We start from the raw sequence: 12,699 nt of genomic DNA on the forward strand, positions 1-12,699 counted from the left end.
GGCCTTCGCGGCCATCTGGGGAGTTAACCAGACGATGGAATCTCTCTCTCTCTCTCTCTCTCTCTCTCTGCCTTTATGTAACTCTTTCAAGGAAATAAATCAACCTTTTTTTTTTCAAAAAAAAAAAAAAAAGAACTGCACAGACTACAACAGGAGTGAACATGAATTATGTGAAGTAAAAGGGACTCAGTTTGACTGAGTCAGATGAGTGTCAGCTGCTAGGCAAGTTGCAAGACAACGTTATTCTGTGTACATCTCTCTGAACTTTCTCCCCAGAAGCATGTTGGTCATACCTGGGACATGAGCTGAAGACCCAACGTAATAACTGCACACTTTTCATTTAGCATTTTATGTTTCTTTCTCTCTTTATTCTTTCTTTCTCTCTCTCTCTCTTCTCTCTCTCTCTCGTTGCTGTTCTTCACTTCTGGCATAAACCAATTACTGCAAGTAATAGTCACACAGTTTTGTTTACCATTTTATAAGTTTCTTTCTTTTTTTAATAAAGATTTATTTATTTATTTATTTGAAAGTCAGAGTTACACAGAGAGAGAACGAGAGGCAGAGAGAGAGGTCTTCTATCCGATGGTTCACTCCCCTCATGACTGCAACAGCTGGAACTGTGCTGATCTGAAGCCGGGAGCCAGGAGCTTACTCTGGGTCTCCCACGCGGGTGCAGGAGCCCAAGGACCTGGGTAATCTTCTACTGCTTTCCCAGGCCATAGCAGAGAGCTGGATTGGAAGAAGAGCAGCCGGCACTAGAACCGGGGCCCATAGGGGATGCCGGCGCTTCAGGCCAGGGCATTAACCAGCTGTGCTACAGCACTGGCCTGTTTATTTCTTTCTGAAGGAGACAAAATTCTATCAATATAGTTTTAAAACTTGAGAGAACACTATACATGCAGTTTTACATCATGTGACTCTTGAATATTTTCTTTGGATGAGGTCTACTTTTGAAATATTTTTGAGCAAAACAATACGTACTTACTAAGCGGAACAACTTAGATCGTCATTCAGCTACCCCAAATTTTGCCATCTTATGTTGTGCCAACCCGACCCTCAGGTCATAAAATCCTCAGAGAGATAATGTCATTCTGGGCCCTGGATGCTATCATGACAAGCATAATTTAGAATCAGAATTGATTCTATGAATATTCTCGGGAGGTTCTGAATCCATTAGGACAAATACTCCTTCACAATATGCTAGAGAATTTGCAAATATTTTGACATTTTTGTAATGGAGAAAACTGACAACCAATTATTTAGGCCAGATCATCACTTGGAAGCACTTATCAAAACTTTTATGGAGGCCCAAATACGTTTTGACATACTTGCCTGAAACAAGAGATTATGCTACCGATTTTAGGAAACGTGATTTTGTTATGAGATGAAAATCAGTCATAGAATAATGAAAAAGAAAGACATACACACACAAAGTACACTATAGGGAAACATTTGACTTGCACATTATTATATTCCCGACTTAATTATCAGGTCCTATGTAATCATGTGAGAGGAGTTCTCTTTCTTGAAGATCGTGTTTATAGAATAATTCAGCCCCAATAGTATATCAATTTCGATTTAGGCTTTATATTTTTATTGTTTGATATACTTACTAGAAACATAAGTTAGCATAAAAAGACTCTTCTATTTTTTTTTCTAACAGCTAACAAAAGTATGCAGCTTTGAAATGCTTCAAGTTTTCGCGGTAGTTATGGAGACATTTGTGAGCTTATTTTGGAAAAGGTATACTTAGTAAACCGCTCAGAAAACTAAGCTGTATCTTATGGCTTTTGTAATTATTATAAAACACAGAATGATTATTTCTGTTTCTTCCAAGAAATGTTACATTACATATGAGAATATGGGAATTATAAATATTCCTATTGGCAATTGAAATTGTTTTTAATATAAAAAACATGTGCAAATCTTTGTTATTCTCAAAACACTTGTGAAAATATGCAAATGTCTTGAGTCTCAAAATATTAAGGTTGTCCATTTTCCTCCTATTTCCCAAATGCCTACTTATTTTTTCATGTATGGATAATACACTAAATCTTGGTTTGTTACCAAATTAAATTAAGATCAGAGTTAATTCTCTTTTGCTTCATATTCAGAATGCTGTTATGATATGTTTGAATTTAAGATCTTTATTTTCAAAGGTAGAGCTGAACATTTTATAGAATCCATTTAAAATTAATATTTTAAGAAAATATATTTTTATATCACAGTATTTGAATAAATGAGCATTTACTTCTGTTATTCATATATTCATAATGAAATTTTCTAAAAATTAGTTTTACTTATGCTTGCACATTAATTAATCTTAATAACTAAATTAGTTGATCTATGCAACAGTCATGCTTTGCACTGATGATTACCACCTATAATTACAAAAGAAAACAAGAACAAAACAAAGAAAAACTGGTCACATTTCATTATAATTCCAGTGGCTGAAACAGACTGTAATTCTTGTACAAATGCTTTAAGGAACTTTTTCAACAGAACTGGTAGGAAAGCCATCACCAAACACATAGTCATTAAGGGATGCTTGGTTAATTTATCCCAAATTTAATTAAGCATGCAAAAATTACATTTTACAAACAAAAGTCACTAAACCAAATTTTTATTTTGTCATCTGCCTGACTGTTCAGTGTGTGTGTGAAATCCCATTGAATTGATAGAAATGACATAACATGGCTTATACGTGCTCTAAGACTACAATGAGTGTTAATTTTAACTTTAATTTTATGGAATAATTCCTTCAATTTTCACACTGTTTAGGAATTTTCACTCAGGTTTGTGTTGCGGTACAATGATTTAAGATGCTGGCTGCAATGCTGGCATCCCATATGAGTGATGGTTCTAGTCCCAACTGTTTTATTTCTAACCCAACTCCCTGCTTAGGCTCCTTGGAAATCAGCAGAGGGTGGTTGAAGTATATGGGCACCTGCTTCCTAAGTGGGAGACCCCACTGGATTTCCTGACTTCTGGCTTTAGCCTGGCCCATCCCTGGCTGTTGTGACCTTTGGGGGAGTGAGCAGGAAAATAGAAGATTCTCTCTCTCTCTCTCTCTCTCTCAGTGTATTTGTGTGTGTGTGTGGGTGTGTCTTTCTCACTCTCTGTAACTCAGCCTTTCAAATAAATAAAATTTTCAAAAAAAGGATTCTCACATTCACTATCTATTCCATTCTTAAAATCTTCTTGTGAGGTAAATAAACCTTGTCATTATAGAATTATTGAAGAAGATAATGAGACTTAAAGAAGATGAGTTGAACTGAGGTACATGGGTATAGCTAGCTAGTAAATGAGGAGCCATTATATGAACTTGAACTTCCAAGAAACAGTGATAGATGAGTAAAATGGGACTGTAGATATGAATTGAAAGCAACTTTATGATCGTGAAACTCAGAGGAGACTAGTAAATAAAATCAACTGGACCAATGTGAAGAGAATGAAGAGAACAGTGAAATTTGAAGATTATAAAAATAACACACAGTGGCCAGGAAGGAAGGGTCCCTGACCTAGACAAAAGCTGTTTGATGGTATTCACATATAGATATGTGTGTGTGTGTGTGTGTGCGTTTTTCTATTATCTACCTATTAACCTTCCATGTCACAAATCCTTCATCAAAGCTGCTGATAAATTGTTAGATCCATTAGTTTGACCATTTCTTCAGTTCCACAGACTATCACCTATTTAACTTACTAACAAGAAATGAGCAAAATGGTGTAAAACACAGGACCAGAGGGAGAAGGGGTTGATGTTGTAGTCTTGGAAATTGAAAACAAGATAAACAGAAAGTGAATAATAGAGGAGAATGGATGTTAATTTTACAAATAGACCCATAAATTCCATTCAGTGTGAAGCAAATTGAAAAAAAATGTGGTACTTTTAATGCCTTAACCAGCTGTGAATTGAAGGACATGCAATACACATGGAATTTATTTTTTATATTTTTTCAGCATATGCAAGGACTTAGTTCCCCATCATCACTCATGGCAGTTGTTCAGCTAATTTTTGGCAAGATGTAGAAACAATGTCTCCATAGTCACCAAGTAGCTCGATTCATTTATATAATGAACACCATTTAGCATTCAAAACCAAAAACACATAGCAAATCCTTTGCAAAAATACAAACTGTGCACGATGAAGTGGGAAGCCACTAAATTACTATGCATCAAATTTTCCATTTTATTGCTTATGTGAACTAAATTGAATAATTCCAGATGTTGTTAAGACCTCAAATAGATAGGAGATAGTCTTCCTCCCTATGACTACCCTGGTCAAATAGTTCCTTCTTTTCCAATACTAGTACTATTTGCTGCTATAAAATAAAGAAAAGGCTGCTTGGTTGTAGCCCTCAAGATCACCTGAAATCCCACATCCTACACCACTGATTTTTTATCTTCTATATCTTTCTAGTAATTGTTAGTTAAATGCTCATATTCAAGGAGACAGAATATGAGGACTCCATTTTAAAATACTTTAGTAAAATATTTCAGGCATGAGTAATCTCAGTGTTTGACTCATTTTCCTAAACTTCTATGTATATAACTAGAGATGGAATAATTATATCTGCTCACCTGTTTTGGGGATTGGAGTAGTCAATATACGTGGTCTCTGGAAGCCTCAGTTAAAAGCATCAGTACTTTAATTGATGTAGGTAGATGACCTCAATAAAAGACCATGGTTCTCTAACTCAAATATTTTTTGAGGCGTAGCTTGGGAATTTGTTTGGTTTTTTAATTTTCTTGTCAATTTTTAGATTTTTCTTTGCTACACTGGAATAAGAAAAATGAATAGTAATTTTTAAAACACACATATCCAAACTGTTTATTAGTAGTGACATAAATTTTAAAACTTCATTTTCAACTTCATTATATTGACACAGAAACTGTTTCTCAAAAAAACATAAACTAACAAAAAATGATAATCATCACTTTTAATTATTTTTAGTAATGCTTATATTTTAGATTTTAAACATATTAAAATCACTTATTCTTAATTTAAAGATTCCATGGGTCTTATTAAATATTGAATGCACCATTTACATTTTATTGTTTAAAGATTTAAGATTTATTTATTTATTTGAAAGGCAGAGTAATTGAGTGAAGGAGGGCCAGGGCAAGGAGGGGAGAGAGATCTTTCATCTGCTCATTCAGCAAACTGGGTCTCCCACATTGGTGGCAGAGCCCCAAGTACTTGAAACTTTGCCTTTTGTTTCCCAGGCACATTAGCAGAGCAGCAGAGACATGAACTGGCATTCAAATATGGGATCTGGGCTTAACTTATTGTGTCACAATGCCCACCCCTACATATATTGCAATGATTGTTCATCAAAGTAAGTGACTAGTATTGAAAAACTGAATTTCAGAAATTATAGCACAGTCCCATACACACTTCCACCTATAAAATGTAATTCAAAATGTTGGTGGAAAATGGTATTAAATGTTTGTTTTGCTGTGAAAGGTTTGAAATATATAGTTTTTCATAATACAATTTTCAATGAACTTCTTGAAGACAGCTCAAGTATGTGGATTTCAAAGCTCTCAGCAGCAAAATAAACTTATCTTTAAATTCCATTTTCCACAAAAAACTTTCAGTACTGTATACATATGCTAATAGAATAGATAGATGAAATAAACTATATAAACTTGAGTGATGTTCATGGCTATCTCAGGGTGAAGGTACTATCATTTAATATCTAAACTCTGATTTTTTTTTCAGTCATGACAGCTGTATAACATGGCTATGATGATATCCTTGAAAGAGGCAAATATCAATTTATATATATTTAACATGCTTAAATAACTTATGCAATGACATAGAATCTGACGTGGTGAATTTTTACTCTTCTGAAGATGGCAAAAAGTTCACAAATAAAAAAATAATGAACAAAAGGACTAGCAAAGAAGTTTTGGAGACACAAATAAGATGACCATCTAATTCATCATTCAAAATAAAGTAATTTGAGAATGTAGGGGAAGATATTAATACTTACAGAGACCCATATGTAAATTGGGACTCTTAGAGAAAAAGCATGATGCATTCTAACTCTAGTCATAATGGAACCTAAACAAGATAAGCCTGGTTCAAAGGTACAGAAGACCAAAAGAACTCATTTTGATTTAATTTGGTTCTAATCAATTAAATATTGAAGTCATCATTCTTAAAAAAGAGATGCATTCATTGAGAATTTATCATTGAGTGAACATTTCCCTGGCTTTGAAGTTTTCACAGTGTTTAAGAAAAGCTTGTTTCCTAACTTACTATTGAGAATTTTCATTCAAATGGGAGAAATAGAAAAGTGAATAAAACAATGATAAACAGGGTTATCTACCATGAAAGACCACACATATATGCACCACACATATCTCTCTTTAAAGGGGAGGTACCTAAGCCTTTTGTGTCCTGGTCAGTCAGTCATTAGTTCCTATCTGAGGAAGGGAGTATGTTGCAGAGAACATCATCAAGAATGAGGAGGGTCCTGTTTGGACAAGAACAGTTCTCACAAAGATGATGACTGTGATTTCTTTTTCTTTTTCTTTCTTTCTTTTTTTTTTTTTTTTTTTTTTTTTTACAGGCAGAGTGGACAGTGAGAGAGAGACAGATAGAAAGGTCTTCCTATTGCTGTTGGTTCACCCTCCAATGGCCGCCGTGGCCGGCGCACCGTTCTGATCCGAAGGCACCGCGCTGATCCGATTGCAGGAGCCAGGTACTTATCCTGGTCTCCCATGGGGTGCAGGGCCCAAGGACTTGGGCCATCCTCCACTGCACTCCCGGGCCACAGCAGAGAGCTGGCCTGGAAGAGGGGCAACTGGGACAGAATCCGGCGCCCCGACCGGGACTAGAACCTGGTGTGCCGGCGCTGCAAGGCGGAGGATTAGCCTAGTGAGCCGCGGCGCTGGCCGTGACTGTGATTTCTTAATAAAACTGTATTGCAAATTGAGAAAGACTCTCTCTCTCAGTCCTCACTCTTGGTTGAAAAATGTTGATAAAAATTGAATGGCAGTAGAAAAATATTCATAGTCCAGAATATTCTTGTGTTAGTATGAAGTTATTGTTGATTGAAATACCCTAAACAGATTGTAAAGCATCCAGGCAGGCCACTGCCAGCATCCCTAAATTCCTAGTGTCTTGCAAAATCAAAATGGTTAAATAGATTATGAATTATCTTAAAAATAAATTCAGAATTCAGAATAAGAAAATAGACTCACAAAAGAAATAATGTTATCAATGAAGAGCAGTACAATTTAAAATAATTGAACTGGAAGGAAATGTCTCAGGAGGAATGAATAAATGCAGAAAGAGTATAGAGTGTGTTTTAGACAAAACATAAGTAGATCATTATGTTAGTAACCTTGGTCTCAAGATTGTATCAATATAAGTTTAGTGCCTAAATAGTGGTAATGTACAAAATCAGGCAGTGATTTGCAAACTGTATACCATGCAAATTTATACGATTAGATGCAAATCTTTATATTTACATTCACCTTTACAGAATATAATAACATACATAGGTAACAACATATGCCCACTAGGTTAGATTTGAATATGAAAGCCCATTGAGTTCATATCTGCTTGAAGATTCTTGACTGGCTACTGATAAACAGGACCTCAAATGTTTCTGGATTTTTCACTCTTTAGAAAATGCATTCAATGTCTTCCCGTTTTTGACACTAACATTACATCAGCCTACCTCTGAAAGCATTGTGTTGAAATGACTGTCTTCATATATTTCTCATTGGTGAGATTGTCACTTGAGGGTCAAATTAGAGCTCATTCAACCACAGCCATAGCAGCAGCAGTAATCAGCCTCAGGTTATTTTTTCCACTGGAGAATTTTTAGAGCAGCCAATTGTAGTTCATTTCATACTTTCATGAAGCATTACCACCTATTGGCTGCAATGTGCAATAAGTCCAAGTTTGTATTTACAATTTTATAATTTTATGACTTCTGATTTTTAGAATCTGTTCTCATTCCTGACAAAAGGTTTTATTTGTTACAAAAATATTCATCCTTTTTAATGTTTTTATATAAAAATTCATTTATCTACTCATAACACATTTTAGCTATTGTTTCTTCCTTAATCTCTAGTAAAAGTCCCTTTTGAAATTAATCATCAGAAAACTAATGCAAAGATTCCACATGTCAATGGAATAAACCCACTCTCTTTTCTTCATTCTATAACAGGAGGAGCTAAGAGAATATGACAACTTCTGAACATAATTTGAAATAAATCAGAAGAGATACATTTTTCAAATACATTTCAGGCACATTTCATATACATTTTTAGATTTCAAATACATTTTTTATTTGCAAACTGATGCATGATTTTATATATTACTACTGTGTAGGCACAGCTTCTGCTACTTTCCCAAGCATGTAAGCAAGGTGCTGAATCGGAAGCTGAGCAGCTAGGGCTTGAACCTTTGCCCATATGGGATACCAGTGATGCAGTCAGCAGCTTAACCTGCTGCACCACAGCACTGGTCCCCCTAAATTATTAATATACCAAGATAAGTAGTAACATTTTAGCTCAATGGATTGAAGGTGTAATTTTTAAAATTTACATATGCTAAATAATTTTCTGACAATAGCATTGAATTTGGTGAATTGGTCACAGATTTGGAGCTCTAAATGACAGTTCATAACTTATGGTTCATTTATCTGTAAATATTTGGGGGACTAAAATATCTTCCTTGGATGAGAAATGACTTAAAACTAAATTATAAATGTGTGGAGCCTCCATTGCTCTTTGATTCTGGCAATGACATCCCTCCTTATCCAGCAGAGATTTTGTGGCTGACCACATCAGTGCTTACCTGGCATCCTTCTACATACTCTTCACCAAATCTCCAGCTCAGTCTCAAGGTTTGTTCTTCAGGAAATGAAGTGTATGATGATGCAGCAGATGACGGCTTAAGTGCCAGAGTCCTACCACTCACTGAATGGAGTCCCCGGCTTCTGCCTGGTCCAGACCTACCCCTTGCAGGTATTTGGAGGGTAAACCAGCAGATGGAAGCTCTCTCTCTCTGACACTCTGCCTTTCAAATCAATCAATCTCTTTTTTTTTTTTTTAAAGATTTATTTATTTATTTGAAAGAGTTCCACAGAGAGAGGAGAGGCATTGGGGGCGAGAGGGGTCTTCCAACTGCTGGTTCATTCCCCAATTGGCTGCGGCAGCTGGTGCTGCGCCTATCTGAAGCCAGGAGCCAGAAGCTTCCTCCAGGTCTCCCACATGGGTGCAGGGGCCCAAGGATCTGGGCCATCTTCTGTTTTCGCATTCCATAGGAGAGAGTTGGATTGGAAGTGGAGTGGCTGGGATTGAACCAGTGTCCGTATGGGATGCAGGTACTGCAGGTGGTGATTTTACCTACTACGCCACAGTGCCAGTCCCCAAATCAATCAATCTTAGAAAAAAATAATTTCTTTCAGGCTGACAGAATGTATGTGGATTTTCTCCCTAGTGTGTGGAGGAGGTTCTAATCACAGATATAGGAGAAACAGGAGAGAGGAATTTATTGCTATATTGCATCACAGCTGGTGTTGTGCTTTCTCAACTCTTCTATTTTCCTTAAATTTTTCTCAAATTATACCACTGTGTGATTAACTTACATCAAGTTATATAACCTAAGATAAACTTTATCTCTTTTCCTTTATTTTTAAATTGCATTTAATTCTCTACAGTAAGAAAAATTGTCTGTAGGAACTTTTTGGTATGTTTTTTTTTTTCTTTTTTTTTTATTGGACAGGTAGAGTTACAGACAGTGAAAGAGAGAGACAGAGGGAAAGGTCTTCCATCCGTTGTTTCACTCCCCAAATGGCCACTACAGCTGGCGCCATGCCAATCCGAAGCCAGGAGCCAAGTACTTCTCCTGGTCTCCCATGACGGTGCAGGGGCCCAAGGACTTGGGCCATCCTCCACTGCCCTCCCAGGCCACAGCAGAGAGCTGGACTGGAAGAGGAGCAACCAGGACTAGAACCTGGGCCATGTGGGATGCCTGCACCGCATGCAGAGGATTAACCAAGTGAGCCACAGCGCTGGCCCCTTTGGTAGTCTTTAAATAGATTTCAGTTAATTAAAAAGAAAACTTCTATCTTGGTAGCTCATATTTGATTTAATTTCACAGGTAATATTTTATTATGAAACGTAGTAATGTGTAGTAGGTAGAGATATTCTATGTTACTTCATTTTTCTTACTATTTATTTATCTATTCAAAACAGAGGGGGAGACAAGAGGGGAGGGGAGGGGAGGGGAGGGGAGGGGAGGGGAGGGGAGGAGAGGAGAGGAGAGGAGAGGAGAGGAGAGGAGAGGAGAGAGGAGGGAATATGAATCTTCTCTCTACTGGCCCTGTCTCTAAGGGCCTGTAACAACAAAGTGTGGGACAGGCAAAGGCCTGAAGCCTGGAACTCCATCCTAGTTTTCCACATGGGTATCAGGACCCAAGTACTTTCTTCATATTTCTCTACCTTCCCAGGTACATTAGCAGGAAGCTGGTTTGAAAGTAAGCAGCAGGGACTTAAACAGTGCTGCAATTTGGGATGACAGTATTGCAAGTGGTGGCTTAACATGCTGTACTCCGATCTCAGCCTTCTGTTACTGCATTTTGATCTATTTGTTAATCTCATAACTGTATTAGAAACATATTTTTTTTTCTGGTAGAAAGTATTCCTTATATTAATCCATTGCTTACTCTTGTGATTCATAAGTGTGAGATGTTTACAGATACTATCTTTTTTATTTGTTATAAGATGATCTTGCTTAACATAATTACAAATCCTTGTTATTTGACTTGAAAAACTCAAGATTTTCTTTGATTTTTTTAAACAGTAAAATTATATAGCTATAATTTATACAACAGCAATTTTCTTTTAAACTTACTGAGTTGTTTCTGCAACTTAAAAATATTTGTGTATTGATTTACAAGGCAGAAGGACACTTGGAAAAAGCAGCACACACACACACACACACACAGAAGGAAAGAGACTAGAAAGAGAGCAGAAGAAGACACAGGAGAAAATCAAATAGTTGGTTCATTCCATAAATGCCCACAATATCTAGGCTAAGTCTGGGAGCCAGGAACTCAATCCAGGTCTCCCCACTTGGGTGGTAGGAACACGACTATTTGAACTATCACTGTTGTCTCTCAGGATCTGCATCAACAGTACCTTAGAATCAAGAGCCAGAGTTGACAATCTAACCCAGCTACTCCCACTTGAGATAAGGGCATTCTAACTGGCATCGTAACCATTAAACTCTGCTGTGCTGATATTGAAAGATAACTGATAAAGGTAACCATTTTCTAGGAAGTATAAAATGTCATCCTTCATAAGACAATAGTGAGAAAATATTCCATATAAATAAATATAGTCACAATCGAGAGGCCATGTTTCCTTAAAAGAAATAGCGCAGGGGCTGACACTGTGGCATAGCAGGTAAAGCCACTTCCTGCAGTGCTGGCATCCCATATGGGCTCCAGTGAGTCCCAGCTGCTCCACATCTGATCCAGCTCTCTGCTATATGGCCTGGAAAAAGCAGTAGAAGATGGCCTAAGTCCTTGGGCCCCTGTACCCACGTGAGAGACCCAGAGGAAGCTCCTGGCTCCTGGCATCAGTGCAGCCCAGCTCCGGCCCTTGTGCCCAACTGGGGAGTGGACCAGCGGGTGGAAGACCTCTCTCTCTCTCTGCCACTCATTCTCTCTCTGTGTAACTCTGACTTACAAATAAATAAAATAAATCTTTTAAAAAAAAGAAATAGCACAACACAAATGTTCTCATTGTCATTGTCATCATTCTAATCACAAAAAGTTTTCTACATTTTTGTCTACGTATCTTGTTCCATGTGCTAAAACTTTATGTTTGCTTGTTGCTTTGAAATTGCTAATATTGTCTAAGAACAGGGTAGATGTACAACATTCCCAGAAAATGAGAAATTGAAATACACAAATAAGCTAATAAAAAGCAAACTTTAAAAATGTGATATTTGTATCCTCAGATTTAGGATATTCCCTATTGCAAGATGCATAGGAGATCCCATATGTGACAGTTGTTAAATACTATAGACTAGAAAATATATTTGTTAATGAATGCATTAATCAAAATATAATTGCAATCTATGCTGTGTAAAATACAAATGTTTCGGTGACTGTGATATTGAACAATTAACCTTTAACTATTATAAGGGCCTTTTAAGTTAAAATTTTCTTTGAAATAAATATACTTACGTAAGAACCTTAGTCTTACATTCCACTATCTCCTTCAGAGGTGCTGCAAATACGACACCACAAAGGCATCACCCACCAATTCAAACCCTAGATGCTGGCAGTAGATGCATGCCCTCTGACTTCCTGTAATGTCTGTGTTTTTTTATGTTGGCAAAATCATCGTGTAGTAATCTATAACAAATTCAGGCAGTTTTGTTTGGTTGTTTTAAACCCATTTTCTTGCAAACTCCTATAAAAATAGAGACTATAAATTGGTTAGCATGGATTGCCCATGGCAGCACATTTTTTAAATGAAAATTTTCATTGTCAATGGATTTTATGCAGAGCCTTTAGAGATTGTTCAAATCGCCAGCAGTCAATTTAACCATGTTAATCTTTATACCTGAGGGCCTAATTCTTAGAAAAGCTTTTGGCATGTTTTCAGACTACTCATAATAATTATATGGATGAACCGTGGATTCTAGTTGTC

At 36.7% G+C, this 12,699-nt stretch overlaps 1 long non-coding RNA gene across 3 annotated transcripts in view; it reads left to right on the plus strand.

Annotated features, from left to right (window-relative positions):
- The window catches only part of LOC127490586 (uncharacterized), a 249,604-nt gene that overhangs the window by 107,529 nt on the left and 129,376 nt on the right, over positions 1-12,699 (plus strand). The window lies entirely within an intron of this gene.

This window comes from Oryctolagus cuniculus, chromosome 6, assembly GCF_964237555.1.
Source record: "Oryctolagus cuniculus chromosome 6, mOryCun1.1, whole genome shotgun sequence".
NCBI lineage: Eukaryota > Metazoa > Chordata > Mammalia > Lagomorpha > Leporidae > Oryctolagus > Oryctolagus cuniculus.